A 13570-nucleotide genomic window follows, 5' to 3' on the forward strand; every position below is an offset into this window, starting at 1 on the left:
AGATAATGTAATCACTGGCAGGCTACCTTTGTTAACTTGTGGAAGCTATTAAAATGCATCAATAAAAAGCCTCTCAATCATAAGGAGTGCTGTGATCCTGCACCCCATATTCTTCAAAATATTGTTATGGTATAAATATGGCATAGCTAAGATATGTTTTATGAAAGATGGGTCATGTAACATTTCTGTATCTGAAGTTAGGGATATTGACTATGTAACAATTACAACTGTGTGTGTACTTGGGGGAATGCCCACCAGACAGCAGGCAATCATCCTCAATGAGCCATTTAAGGAGGACAATAGAACTCTGAAGATACTAATCTCCCACCTTCCTGAGGAGCTTCCTGGGATGTTGCTTTGACCTTGCATGTGACATCATCAGATGAACCTGGTACGGAGTACCACCTTCGACACTCCTAGTATTTTTCCACTGGAAACAAAGGGTTCCAGCCTTATGTAAATTCTATTTAAGGCTTGGGCGTAAATCATTCAGCACTCTCCTCCATTGCCTGCCCAGGAAGGAAGACTGCTAAAAATACCTGAAGGGAAAGGCATGGGTGAGTCCAGCGGTCTAGCCTTTAAAGAGTCATAACTGGAACTCTGAGCTGCAGTCATGCTGCAACCTACCTAAACAGTAATTTCTCACCCTAAATGTTTTGTGTAACCTGTTTCTTTAGTATATTAAGCTTAGTTTGCGTGTTTTGTTTTATTTGCTCAGTAAACTGCTTTGTGCTGTTTGCTATCCCTTATAACAGAGGTGGGCAAACTGTGGCCTACGGGCCACATCCAGTCCACGGGACCATCCTACCCGGCCCCCAAGCTCCTGGCCCAGAAGGCTAGCCCCCAGCCCCTCCCCTGCTGTCTCTCCTTCTCCGCAGCCTCAGTTCACTTGCTCTGCCACTGGCGCAATGCTCTGGACGCCAGGGCTGTAAGCTCCTGGGGTAGGGCAGCTGCAGGGCCCGGCCTGACCCGGTGCTCTGTGCTGCGTGGTGGTGGCAGCGGTATGGCCTGGCTCGAGCTGGGAGGCACGGCAGTAGTGCTGCCAGCCACCGGTGCTCCAGGCAGCGCGGTAAGGGGGCAGGGAGCGGGGGGGGGGTTGGATAGAGGGCAGGGGAGTTCGGGGTGGTGGTCAGGGGGCGGGGGTGTGGATAAGGGTCAGGGTGGTCGGGGAAGGAACGGGGTTGAATGGGGGCAGGAGTCCCGGGGGGGCAGTCAGGAAGGAGGGGGGGGTTGGATGGGGTGGCAGGGGGCAGTCAGGGGAAAGGGAGATGGGGTGGTTGGATGGAGTAGGGGTCCTGGAGGGCCGTCAGGAATGAGAGGAGGGGTTGAATGGGGCAGCAGAGGTCCAGGGGTGGTCAGGGGACAGGGAGCAGGGGGGGCGGTGAATGGAGCGGGGGGGGGGGGGGGGGGGGGGAGGGGCCCCGGGGGGGGCAGATGGGGGGTGGGGGCCAGACTATAACCCCGTCCTCTAACCTGCCCTCCATACAATTTACGAAACCTGATGCAGCCCTCAGGCCAAAAAGTTTGCCCGCCCCTGCCTTATAATCACTTAAAATTTACCTTTTGTAGTTAATAAATGTATTTCTTGTTCATTTCAAAACCCAGTTTGTGCAATTCATATCTGGGGAGGGGGACTGTCCACATGGAGGGAGAGGGTGATTTTTATGAGTTTGCGCTGTGCAGATTTTTCTAGACAGCGCAAGACACTATTATTTTGGGTTTACTCCCCAAAGGGGGTGTGCATGTGAGTGCTGAGTAAATCCCCGAGCCGATTCCTCCAACATAGTGCTGATTTCAGTCTTTGTCTTCAGCTGGGTGTTGCCTTACCTCTGTGTGTGCGCGCTAGAGAAGGTTTGAGGGCCTGGCACAGTTAGGACAGGATGAGGAAACCCAGGCTGGCGGAACGGGCAGAACCAGTGGGACCCCGCACATCAGGTGACATCCCACATTGTGGGGGGGGGGGTCCAATCTGTCACAAGTGCTATGACCCAAGGGCTACAGGTCAGGTGTGTGAGGAGGGCAAATTAGTCTGAGTCAGGAAGCAGAGAGAGATTTTGACCAAAACTACAAAAGTGTTTTGAGGCTCCATTTACAATTAAGACATTATCGGCTGTGCTGTATCAACTGGGGTACACAGATGATGTAGAGCAATTTGTTAACAAAATAAAACTCTACTGGGGACCTGAGCTCACTGGCGCTGAGACTGGAAATAGATCTGCTAGCTCAGGGCTTTAGGCTGCAAGAGTAGCAATTCCAGATACAGAGCTGAGTGGAGATGACCCAGAAATAAAAGGGGCTTAAGCCAGTTCTGGTGGGTTCTCTAACCATGGACAGTAAGCTCAGGGTTTGGAGGACTGGCTCAGCCAGATGGAGGGGGAGCAACTGAAGCTGGTAAGATACCAGGACAGAACCGAGCAATCAGACAATAGAGAGTGTGAAGGGTGCCAAGGTGGAACCCAGATTACCAGTTGGAAAACCATGGATGCTCCTAGAGGTGGGGAAGATCTAAATTTTCTTCCATTAATAAATTGTTTGGGGTGCAGGGAGCCTTGGCACAGCCGGACTCCCACCCACACTCCCCCGTTGAAGCTTGGGAGGCGCCCAGGCTCGCAGTGGGGAGCAGCCCTGCTGCTTGTAGAAGAAAGAGAGAGCCTGAAACACGAGGCCTGGTATGACGCCTGAGGCCTGAACTAAAGTAATAGTCAGTCCCTGCTAATATAAAGCAAAATTAACAAAGGTCAGGCTGTGAGCAGGAGGCAGGTTCTGCCTGCGTGCAGGCTCACAGAGTCTGGCAAGAACAGGGCTGGTATTGCAAAAAGGCACACATTCCTGAGAAATGCTGGGCACTTCACTATGAAACCAAGTCTTGTCATATTGGGCAGTTCAATCGGAGCCTGCTCCAGCAGGAGCCCCACCCAGCCCCCACTTGGTCCAGAGTGATGGGCCAAGCTGTGAGCTGGGCTTTCTTATCAATTTCATGGCTTCAGCAGGGAGCCGTGAAATTGACAAGAATGCCAACCAATAGCCAATATAAGTAACCTGCAGGGTCTACATGGACACTGTCACCCTAACTACACTGACATAAGCCCTATGCCTCTCGTGGAGGTGGAGTTATGATGTTGGTGTAGCAGGGCACTTGCATCGGTGGGAGCAAGGCTGTGGTGTGGACACTGTTATAATTAGGCTGATGTAAGCTACCTTATGTTGACCAGTGTAGACCAGGCCTTAGGATCCTAAGTCACTAAAATTTTACCCTGGCCATCCCCTTCTAACAGGTCTGTTCTAGCTCATTCAGGAGTGATAGGCTGGATGCAGGAATTGCTGGCTATGTTCTCTGGCCTGTGCTATACAGGAGGTCAGACTAGATGATCTCAATGGTCCCTGCTAGCCTTGGAATCTATCAATCGATGACTAACCAGAAGCCCAATGGCCTAAGCCCTCCCAGGCCTTTCTCAGTGCCTTCACATTCCCCAGCTCACTCTGGGAAAAGTCTAATAGCACTGGGACTTGCTGCATGATCTGCACTTAGCAAGTCTGGACATTGACAAGCTAAAGCAGGAAGCCCATTCCCAGCAAAAAAATTTCAGGACCAGACTTCAAAGAGAAACTGCTGAGCTTCAGTTCATTTGCAAAATTTGACACCATCAGCTCAGGATTAAACAAAGACTGTGAATGGCTAACCAACTACAAAAGCAGTTTCTCCTCCCTTGGTGTTCACACCTCAACTACTAGAAGAGGGCCTCATCCTCCCTGATTGAACTAACCTTGTTATCTCTAGACTAATTCTTGCCTGCATATTTATACCTGCCTCTGGAAATTTCCATTACATGCATCTGACGAAGTGGGTATTCAACCACGAAAGCTTATGCTCCAATACATCTGTTAGTCTATAAGGTGCCACAGGACTCTTTGTTGCTTTTTACAGATCCAGATTAACATGGCTACCCCTTTGATATTGGCATTCCCCTCAGTGAGACTGTCCTGGCTCCGGCCCTGTCCCAGGTACACTAGGTCAAGAGCATCTGGTGAGAAAAACAGACTGGCTGTGTTCAGGGAGAGTTTGCACATGAGGTATTTCACCCAAAGACTGGAAACACACAAGGAATCAGTATGCACCAGAAAGCTGTCTCTGGATATTCACCCTTAAATGACTGGCTGCGGCATAGGAGCGTTGGGTGAGGTTTGTCTGGAGGTGTGATTGGTAATGGGATAATATGCATTAACAATGGAGAGCTCAGTGCAATGGCAGCAAAGTAGGGTGGGCACTGCGGTTCCAGAAAATGAGTAGAGGAGCCTAAGGTGTGCTGCTAAAGGAGGCAGTATGTGTTCGTCCCCCACCCCCATTGTGTCAGATGATTCAGCTGGAGGTGAGAGCAGTAGTTCTTCCAGCCGAATATTAACTGTTAACAAAGAATCAACTGGTGGGGTCAGTGCAGGCTAGGGTTGCCAGTTTTGGTTGGACGTATTCCATGAGGTTTTGTCACATGACATAATCTTTAATTAAAGCTTAATCCTTAGTTCCTTGAGACTCCAGGACAATCCTGGAGGGTTGGAAACTCTCGTGCAGGCAGGGCCCTCCAAGAGACAACAAAATGAAGACAAGCAAAGAAGGCACAGGGGCTGGGACTCTATTGCTGTGATCTGTGAGGCAGAGGTGATGAGACATCAGCTGCAGTTCAGCTCACTAAAGGGTATTGGCAGGTACCTTTGGACTCAGATGCCAGGCTCAAATTGGTATTTACCATTCCAATCGGGCTTTTTGAGCTCTTGATCCTCTGTTTTGGCCTCAAGGGGGCCCTGGCTATCTTCCAGCGGCTGGTAGATCAGTGACTAGATGGAATGGGGGGGAATGCTTGGAGTGCGATAACAATGGACTGCTGGGTGTTGAATGTCATCCACCATGTCTATATGATCGAGTTTGTCATGTTACCACCTCCAAAATCGCCTTCCCTGTCCACCTTCAGGGACCACTCTGATGACAGTATTCTCACCCATGAGGTGAGCTCCTTGTACAGAGGGGAGCAATAGAACACATTCCCCTAGAATATCAGGAAATGGGATTCTACTTAACTTACTTCCTGATACCCAAGAAAAAAGGCGGCAGGAGACCAATCCTTGATCTTCAGCTTCTCAATTGTGTCAGAGAAAAACAGAGTTCTCACTCTCTGGTTGGGTGCAGCAAGTCAGATACTTTATTATCTCTAGCAATTGCATGGAGGAAGAGAGCTAAACAGGTCTCTCTCCAGGTAAACAATTACATCAAGCATTTATACCTTTTGTTACATACAATAATTAGCAACAGCTGCATTTTGTTTATACATAGGTCATCCTGATATCTTATTTTTCTCACTTCTATTTAGACTATAGCCTACATTCCATACTTTATCTAACACAAGGTCGCAACAACTTCTCCCACAGTTCTTTCCCACTCGCCTCACACAATCCTTGCTTCTACAAGTCTCGCGTTATTAGGGTTACAGCTAGCCTGACTCTTGCTCACAGAGGGGACTGTTTGCATTGAAATCCCCTTCAAATCCCTATACTTCTCGCTCTACTTCCACACACACCCCTTTTGTGTTTCTAGCACAACTAACATTCTTAAACCTCCATTTGCATTAAACCTTGGATTTCAGATTCTACATCAAATGCTTCATCCTTAGGGGTTTTGATTGGATGCAATGACAATACATGATTAGCATGAAAATGGAAGGTGTTATTATCATTACATCCTTCACAACAACAATAACATAATCCTACACTAAACAACAATAATAAAAACATTAACATTCCCATTGTAATCATATAATGGGGTTGCTATACAACTTTAATTACAAAACATAATACATTATACATAAAATAAACACTCTATAGACTGTATAAAGAACATATTTCTCAACTTGATATATATTTTGAAGCATATGAATTTGCCCTTGTAATTCAGAGATTCTCTGAACCTCTGGTAGCAGCGAAAGCAAATTTTGAAACCGATCAGATACTAAGGTAGTCCAATTAAAGGGTATCTGAAACCTAAGGGCTAATTGTAGAATTCTATCTGCAGGCCAATAATTAATATGATTGCCTGCAGCAGTGATGAGATTAAAATGTATATCTCGCAAAGTGGTGGCCTCAACATACACACAGCTATCATTAGCTTGGAAAAGTAGGTGTCCTGTCAGGGTAGTTCCTTGTCCTCTAGCCTCCCAGCAAACATTGTCATGAACAGTGACAACTTCTCCTGGCTTACGTACACACTGAAGCTGTGGAGGTTCTAACGGCCAAAATGTCCATTGATTTCCTAACCCCATCCAAATGTTGGGTGTTATCCCAGGAGCACTGACTAAAAATCGATTAGGGTCACCAGGTGGTCTAATTTCCCAAATGTCTCGGTTCCCACATTCATCCTCCCCATGGACCCGGCAGGATTCGGTATGTGGGAGCCCACACCCCTCTGACCGGTCTATATGCTTGGAAGGAGCACTGCGAGTACTTGCACATCCATCCTGAAAATCTCCAAGTATGTCTCCATGGCCACAGATCAGATGTACTCCTGAAGTGTCTGTAAGGGCAGTGGGCCACGCCTCATGCTCAAGATCACTCCGAATGGCCATTAGCTGGTCATTCAGGAAATCTTGAATTTCTGAACATGCCAAATCTCACTGCAATACCTTCCCAGCCTCAGTGATATTCAGTACCATCTCTGTTAAAACTTCTGGGTCATTGAACTAAGGACAGAATAACATGTAATTCACCCACTCCAGCCTGAACCTGGGTTAGCTGCGCTCCAGTCATAAGGCCAGTGGCTTTTTCCAACTGTCCTAATTTCTCTTCATGTTCTTGGTTTCTATAAATATTCCAAATCGCTGCTGCACTATTGGCCCCATCCCATAGGGATCCAGCTAAGTCCCTCTTCTTTCTAGAGGAACCCTAGGCCCTTTGCTGTGCTAATCTAATGGCAGCCCCTTTGGAACAATTAGGATGGGTAGAAGTGACCTGAAAACTGGATAAGGGCAGTGTGAATTTTTATAATCCCTAGTGTAGTATTAATCACAGTCCATCGATATCCTAACACATCTCTCTTTGGTGAAGTACCATACCACATCTATTGATAATGATAATACACTTTCATGTATTTCCAAAAGGCATTAACATTAATAGAATAGGAAGGGGTATATTGCAATATGGTAATTACTGGAATTATTTCAGTACAGTTAAAATTTCCAGTGACAGAACAAACTCTTTGGGTATATGTTTGGTTATTCACTAACTGGGTGATCAAATAACAATAAGGGCCTCTTTCATCTAACATTTTACAAACTCCAGGAACAGCCATCATCTCTACCTCGTTGCCATACATCTGATAAAACCCAATGGCCAAGGCCTTCACATCTAAGTGATTTATTGAAATTTTGTTCAGAACCTATTTTTTAAGGTTCTGAATAGTTCATATGAGAGAACAATTGAATGGAAAACAAATGGATCAGTGGAAATATATGATATCACTACAGATGAACCCCAAGAATCAGAAATTGAAATCACTAGAACCCACTAATCTCAATTTCTGATTCTTGGGGTTCATCTGTAGTGATATCATATATTTCCACTGATCCATTTGTTTTCCATTCAATTGTTCTCTCATATGAACTATTCAGAACCTTAAAAAATAGGTTCTGAACAAAATTTCAATAAATCACTTAGATGTGAAGGCCTTGGCCATTGGGTTTTATCAGATGTATGGCATTGTATGTATTTGAATGTGTTACAGGGCTAATAGTATAATGGAGAAAATGGAGGGGGCAGTGGCAACAAGGTGCCTTTGGTATTTGTCATTTAAAATCCAATTAGGGAGGGTAATACATGCTGAAGGTACTATAAACCCCAAAATCTAATCAATAGCACATTCTCAAGCATGGGTCCCACAAGTTTCTTCCTGCCAGTGTATAATTCTTTGTTTCTTCACCAGGGTTAGTTCTTAATGTCTTTTGTAGTCAGTAATTCCTGGACTTTGGCAATTGTAGCGGAGTGAGTATTCCTTCTTCTTTCCTGAAGCAATCATGGCTCAGTAACATGCAGGGGAGAGGTTACTAGCACATCACCCTGAACTGCTTTGATTTCTGTAGCAAATACTGAATTCAGGTTAGCTCTGTCAGTGGACAAGGGAGAGGTTACCAGAACATCACCATGTCCTTTTCTCCTGTTGTTCAGAAGGAGGGGGAAAAAATACAAGAAGGAGAGACAGGCTGATCAATAGTAGGAGTGGAATTATCTTGAGGTGGAGGGGCCTTTTTGCAGTGAGAAGCATGGGTCCAGGCAGTCAGTCCTTGGCACTTCACAGAGGTGTTGGTAGTCAGCCAGACTTGGTAAGGGCCTTTCCAGCATGGAGCCAAAGCAGTCTTTCGTTGGTGGACCTTTACATAGATCCAATCTCCTGGTTCCAAGGAGTGACAGGGCTGCTAGGGTCTTTGGGTAGCGCTTCTTTTACCTGTGAGAAAAGAAACCTAACACATTTCATTAATGCCTGGCAGTGTTTTGCAGATTTTACAGCTGCTTGGGCACATTCAAGCCTCCCCTTTTCTTGGTTGTCAGATAAGTCTTAGCTGTGAGCAGTGTCCTTGAACTGGGCCAGTGTCTTAGCTTTGGACTGAGCTTGCGAGCTATAGTTGTTGTTGTTTTGTTTTTTTAGTTAACTCGTTCTGTTCTCTTTCCTTCTCCCCTTCTTTGCTTCTTTTAACCTACAAAGGAAACTTCCACTCTTCACTCATACACCTTTTCCCAACAATGAACACATACACATTGCCATTATACAGTACTTTAGTCTTATTATTCAATGTATGCCACATACACCCTTCCAGTAAAATAACTTTATTACAGAACTTTGGAGCAACAAGCCAGGACAAGCACACCCACTTTTGAGGAGTCCACTCAGTACAACCTCTGGTGTCCAATAGCTTTCCTCCCTCCCCAGCCCTCTGGCTAGAAATCTGAGGTAGCCAGAAGGATCCCATGTGCAATATGGGGAGTGGGTTAACTTTTCATGTCCTTGCTTCCAAAGACTGTTGGTGTGCAAATTTTAACAACAATTTTTCAATTAAAAGATCTGGCCAATGAAGTTTCTTCTTCTTACTTAAGCAAATGTATTAGACTTTAGTATATCACATTTTCCTGATATTATCCAAACACTTTGTATTCCAAGTTGAATAAAACAAGTATCTACATTTTGATTTAACCCTTCTATTTGATTTTGAAATAGACTGTCCTATGAAAATATTAAACACAATAATTCTGGCCACAAGACAAACACCACAAGACAGGACATAAAACACAGAACATAATTCCTATTGTGCCAGTAAATGCATGGTATGTTGCTTGCTTTTCAGCTAGCATCAGTTTTCTCTGATTTTCTGAAAGACAAAAAGAACATAGGTCTACCCCTTCTGGGCAGTCAGTCATTGCTTAAAATATTTCCTTTTTATACAAATACTCTTGTTAATTGCAGGCAAAACAAAGGAATTACCCATATTCCCTTGTATTTGTTTCATAGGCAGCCCAGGTTTCAGTGGCTTCTACCTTATCAGTTAGATAATTTGCATTAATACAGATGCTTTCTGGCTTGCTTCTGGATCCAAAGCTATCCACAGCTTAAAGACTCTTACTTAAAAGGGACACAATTGTTTTTACCAGAATTCTGATTCCCTTTTACTTTTAACTCCTGCTTTCAAAACACACAACGATCTGAAAGAAAACACCGCTTATTATAGCCGCTTAGAGCCTAATAGGATTTTAATTAAGTAACACTGTATATTTACATTTCTTTAGTTAATTTGACTAAATTGTTCATAGCCAAATGATTGCAATCAAATAATTTCTTTGCCTGGATTTATTTACAAACATTTCAAAGACACCAAGAATTTTCCTCTTTAGCATTTTACAAAGTTCAACTGCTTGATTCCCTCTAGCAACTACAGAGTTAACTTCTCACTCTCTTTCCTTAAATCACTTGCTTTTCTCCCAAACAACACTTTTTATCAGCTCAAGTCACCATTTCAAGTATTGTCCTGGGGATTTGAAATCCCCATGCTTATACTTACTTTGCCCTCAAAGTTTCCAACCTGTTTTCCAATCTCTCTAGCTGTTGCTTGCCTGCTTGTCTGGGCCCGATCGTTTTTTCCTCGCTGCATCATTCCTTTCCATGGGCACAGGCTTTGTTCCTCTATCAATTTAGCAAGGAGGGTGGGCTTCTCAACTAGCCCCCACCCTTCCTGGCCTCTTCTCTTCAACATTCTTACTCACAAGGCTACTCGAGTCTTCCCTCGTGAGGTTTGCCACCTGGGCAAAAAATGCATGGCCCTTTGGTGTTTAACTATTCAGTTCCCTCTTTGTGGCAAACACACTGCTGTTACAGTGTATGCTGAGCACAAATGGTTAAATTTTGACAAGTCCCTGAAGGACCGGTACTTGCTTAGCCAGTGCTTCCTTTTCTACCTGGAAGTCCTGTCTCAAGGCTTGCAACCTGCCCTGGGCGTAGGTTTGAGTTGCTGCCTGATTCATGATCGCTAGGACTGGGGGTAGATCCACCTGACACCCTTCCCGGTCAACCGGGGTGGAGAAAGGAATGCTAAACCCCTCTCCAGTTCTCAGACTTACTGCAGCTGAGAGTGGGCACACCTTTAAACATGCAATCCTCAACATATAACACCAACAGTACCAAGCAAAGCAAACATAAAATAACAAGGGCAAAACAAATAGATGGTGTGCATTCTGCAGGGCTCCCCCCTACTCAATTTTCCACCAGACTGTGACAGATTTCTGTTACCAATCTATCCCTCGTGTCAGGTGATCAGACTGACACTGCAGGATCGTTGGGGGACGATAAAGAAAACACACCATATGACAGAATTTTAAAGCTTCATTAATAAAATAATAAAACAACAACAGAGAGTGTTGGGAACGCTCTCACATCACTCAGGGGAAGAAAAACATTAATGCCCCAAGCCCTAAGCCACTTTCATACTCACACATGTACGTCCAGACTGGCCACGTCTGTGTATAACGTCCAGAGAAGGGGGGGAGTGGACGGGAGATTATCCTGTATACAGCTTGTCCAGAATCTCCAACTTGCTTCCGCTCTTGGGAGGGCCGTTCTTTTACACCTTGGGGTCTCCTGCAGAGTCTCTTTCAGAGATTCCAGTCCAGGCCGGCTGCCTGTGGCTTCTTCAACGTCCCCAAAACCACGCCGGGTCCAGGGTCGCAAAGGCAGACTGTTGGATCTCACTGGACAGCTAAGCTTTGCAAATGTAATCTCAGTCCTGTAACTTGTATTGCCTTTGGTTTGCCTCCGTCTATATTTTTTCACAGCCAGCTGGGGCTGAAAGCAGTTTTTCTTTGTACTTGGCATGGTCTGTGTTGATTCTTGACCTTGAACGCAGAACAGCTTTCTCTTTATCTCTGGGCCAAGCTGAATTTCAAATTAACCCGTTCCTTTCCTCAATAGACAAATTGCTCCCACTGTGTGTCAGAGGCTTTTTGGTGATTAAAAGCTCCTCTAAGATGTATGATCTTATCTAGATTGAAGGTACCTTCTAGTGGGCATTGTTTAGATAGATTTTCACGCATGTAAAGATTCCAATTGTCTAAATACCTGCAGGTTCTAGGACCATAATGTACGTACATGTAATATGCTGGGGTACCCTTAGGGGGTGAGGGGGAATGCTTAGACTATCCCACACCCATCTTCCAATCACACACACAGGGAGGGCGCCCTGTCCGCTAGCGGCTCATAAACTAAGGGCAGGTCTACACTTACTTCCTGGTCCGTCCGTAAGCAATCGATCTTCTGGGATCGATCCCGGAAGTGCTCGCCGTCGACGCCGGTACTCCAGCTCAGCGAGAGGAGTACGCGGCATCGACGGGGGAGCCTGCCTGCCGCGTCTGGACCCGCGGTAAGTTCGAACTAAGGTACTTCGAATTCAGCTACGTTATTAACGTAGCTGAATTTGCGTACCTTAGTTCGAAGTGGGGGGTTAGTGTGGACCAGGCTTAAGGGTATCACACCACAGGTCACTCACACAGGAAAGGTTAACAAGGATGGCCACGACCCTCCTACACCTTCCTTCAGCAAAGAGCGTCTACTAGTCTCAAAGAGACGGTGGCGCTTACTCTCATGGTTTCCAGTGAAATGGTCAGATCAGTCAGTGGCTTACGCAGAGAGGAAAGGGGGAGGGAAGATGGGTTCACACAATCCTAGACCCAGGCAGGCCCCTCGCCGGACGATGCCAGACAGAGACAGCCCACCTTGGGTCGGCTCTTTTACCGATCCACAAGGTGGAGTCACTGGGCTTGCATTAGAGTATCTCCGGTCACGAGCCTACCGCTTCGCAGAATACTCTGGGCATCTTATGGTGACTCTCATTCACACCGGTATACCCACACACACACCAAGGCCTCTATTTCTAAATACCACGATGCATCTTTACCTTATGTCCAGAATCAATACATTTTCCCTTTTGAGGCGGTAACAACCCCTCAGCACCGGTGCATTAACCTTATGCATTTCCCTTATGCATTAACCTTATTGGGAGCGGCCAAACTATAGTCCCCAGTACCGCTACCGCTCTGCATCTGATCTTGCTGCACAGTCAATAAGTTCGGATGGCGTGAGCCCAACAGGGACAAATGGCCCCATGGACAGTCCTCCTCCGATACCCCAATAGAGATTTCAAAAGGTCTCATACCTCTATTGTGGCGCCATAGGGTTCAAAGGGGAATGATCCGCAGCAGCTGCTGCTGTCTCCGCAGGTGTTGCCATCCCGGACAAGCCCCCAAATTGTCAGAGAATAACAGAGTTCTCACTCTCTGGTTGGGTGCAGCAAGTCAGATACTTTATTATCTCTAGCAATTGCATGGAGGGAGAGAGCTAAACAGGTCTCTCTCCAGGTAAACAATTACATCAAGCATTTATACCTTTTGTTACATACAATAATTAGCAACAGCTGCATTTTGTTTATACATAGGTCATCCTGATATCTTATTTTTCTCACTTCTATTTAGACTATAGCCTACATTCCATACTTTATCTAACACAAGTCTGGTCCTGAAGGAGACTCCAAAGAGAAACTGCTGAGCTCCAGTTCATTTGCAAATTTGACACCATCAGATCAGGATTAAACAAAGACTGTGAATGGCTATCCAACTACAGAAGCAGTTTCTCCTCCCTTGGTGTTCACACCTCAACTGCTAGCAGAGCACCTCACCCTCCCTGATTGAACTAACCTCATTATCTCCACACTGATTTATACCTGCCTCTGGAGATTTCCATTACTTGCATCTGAAGAAGTGAGGTTCTTACCCACGAAAGCTTATGCTCCCAATACTTCTGTTAGTCTCAAAGGTGCCACAGGACCCTCTGTTGCTTCCATCCTTAGAGAAAGGGATGTGGTTTATGGCTCTTGATATTCATCCTGCCCACAGATGCTTCCTGAGATTCACAGTGGGCACACATCATTTCCAATACAGAATGCTCCCCTCTGGGATAGCCACTGCTTCCACAGTCATCACCAAAAAAACTCCATTGTAG

Source organism: Terrapene carolina, unplaced genomic scaffold, assembly GCF_002925995.2.
Source record: "Terrapene carolina triunguis isolate 2854851 unplaced genomic scaffold, T_m_triunguis-2.0 Scaffold236, whole genome shotgun sequence".
In the NCBI taxonomy this organism is placed as follows: domain Eukaryota; kingdom Metazoa; phylum Chordata; order Testudines; family Emydidae; genus Terrapene; species Terrapene triunguis.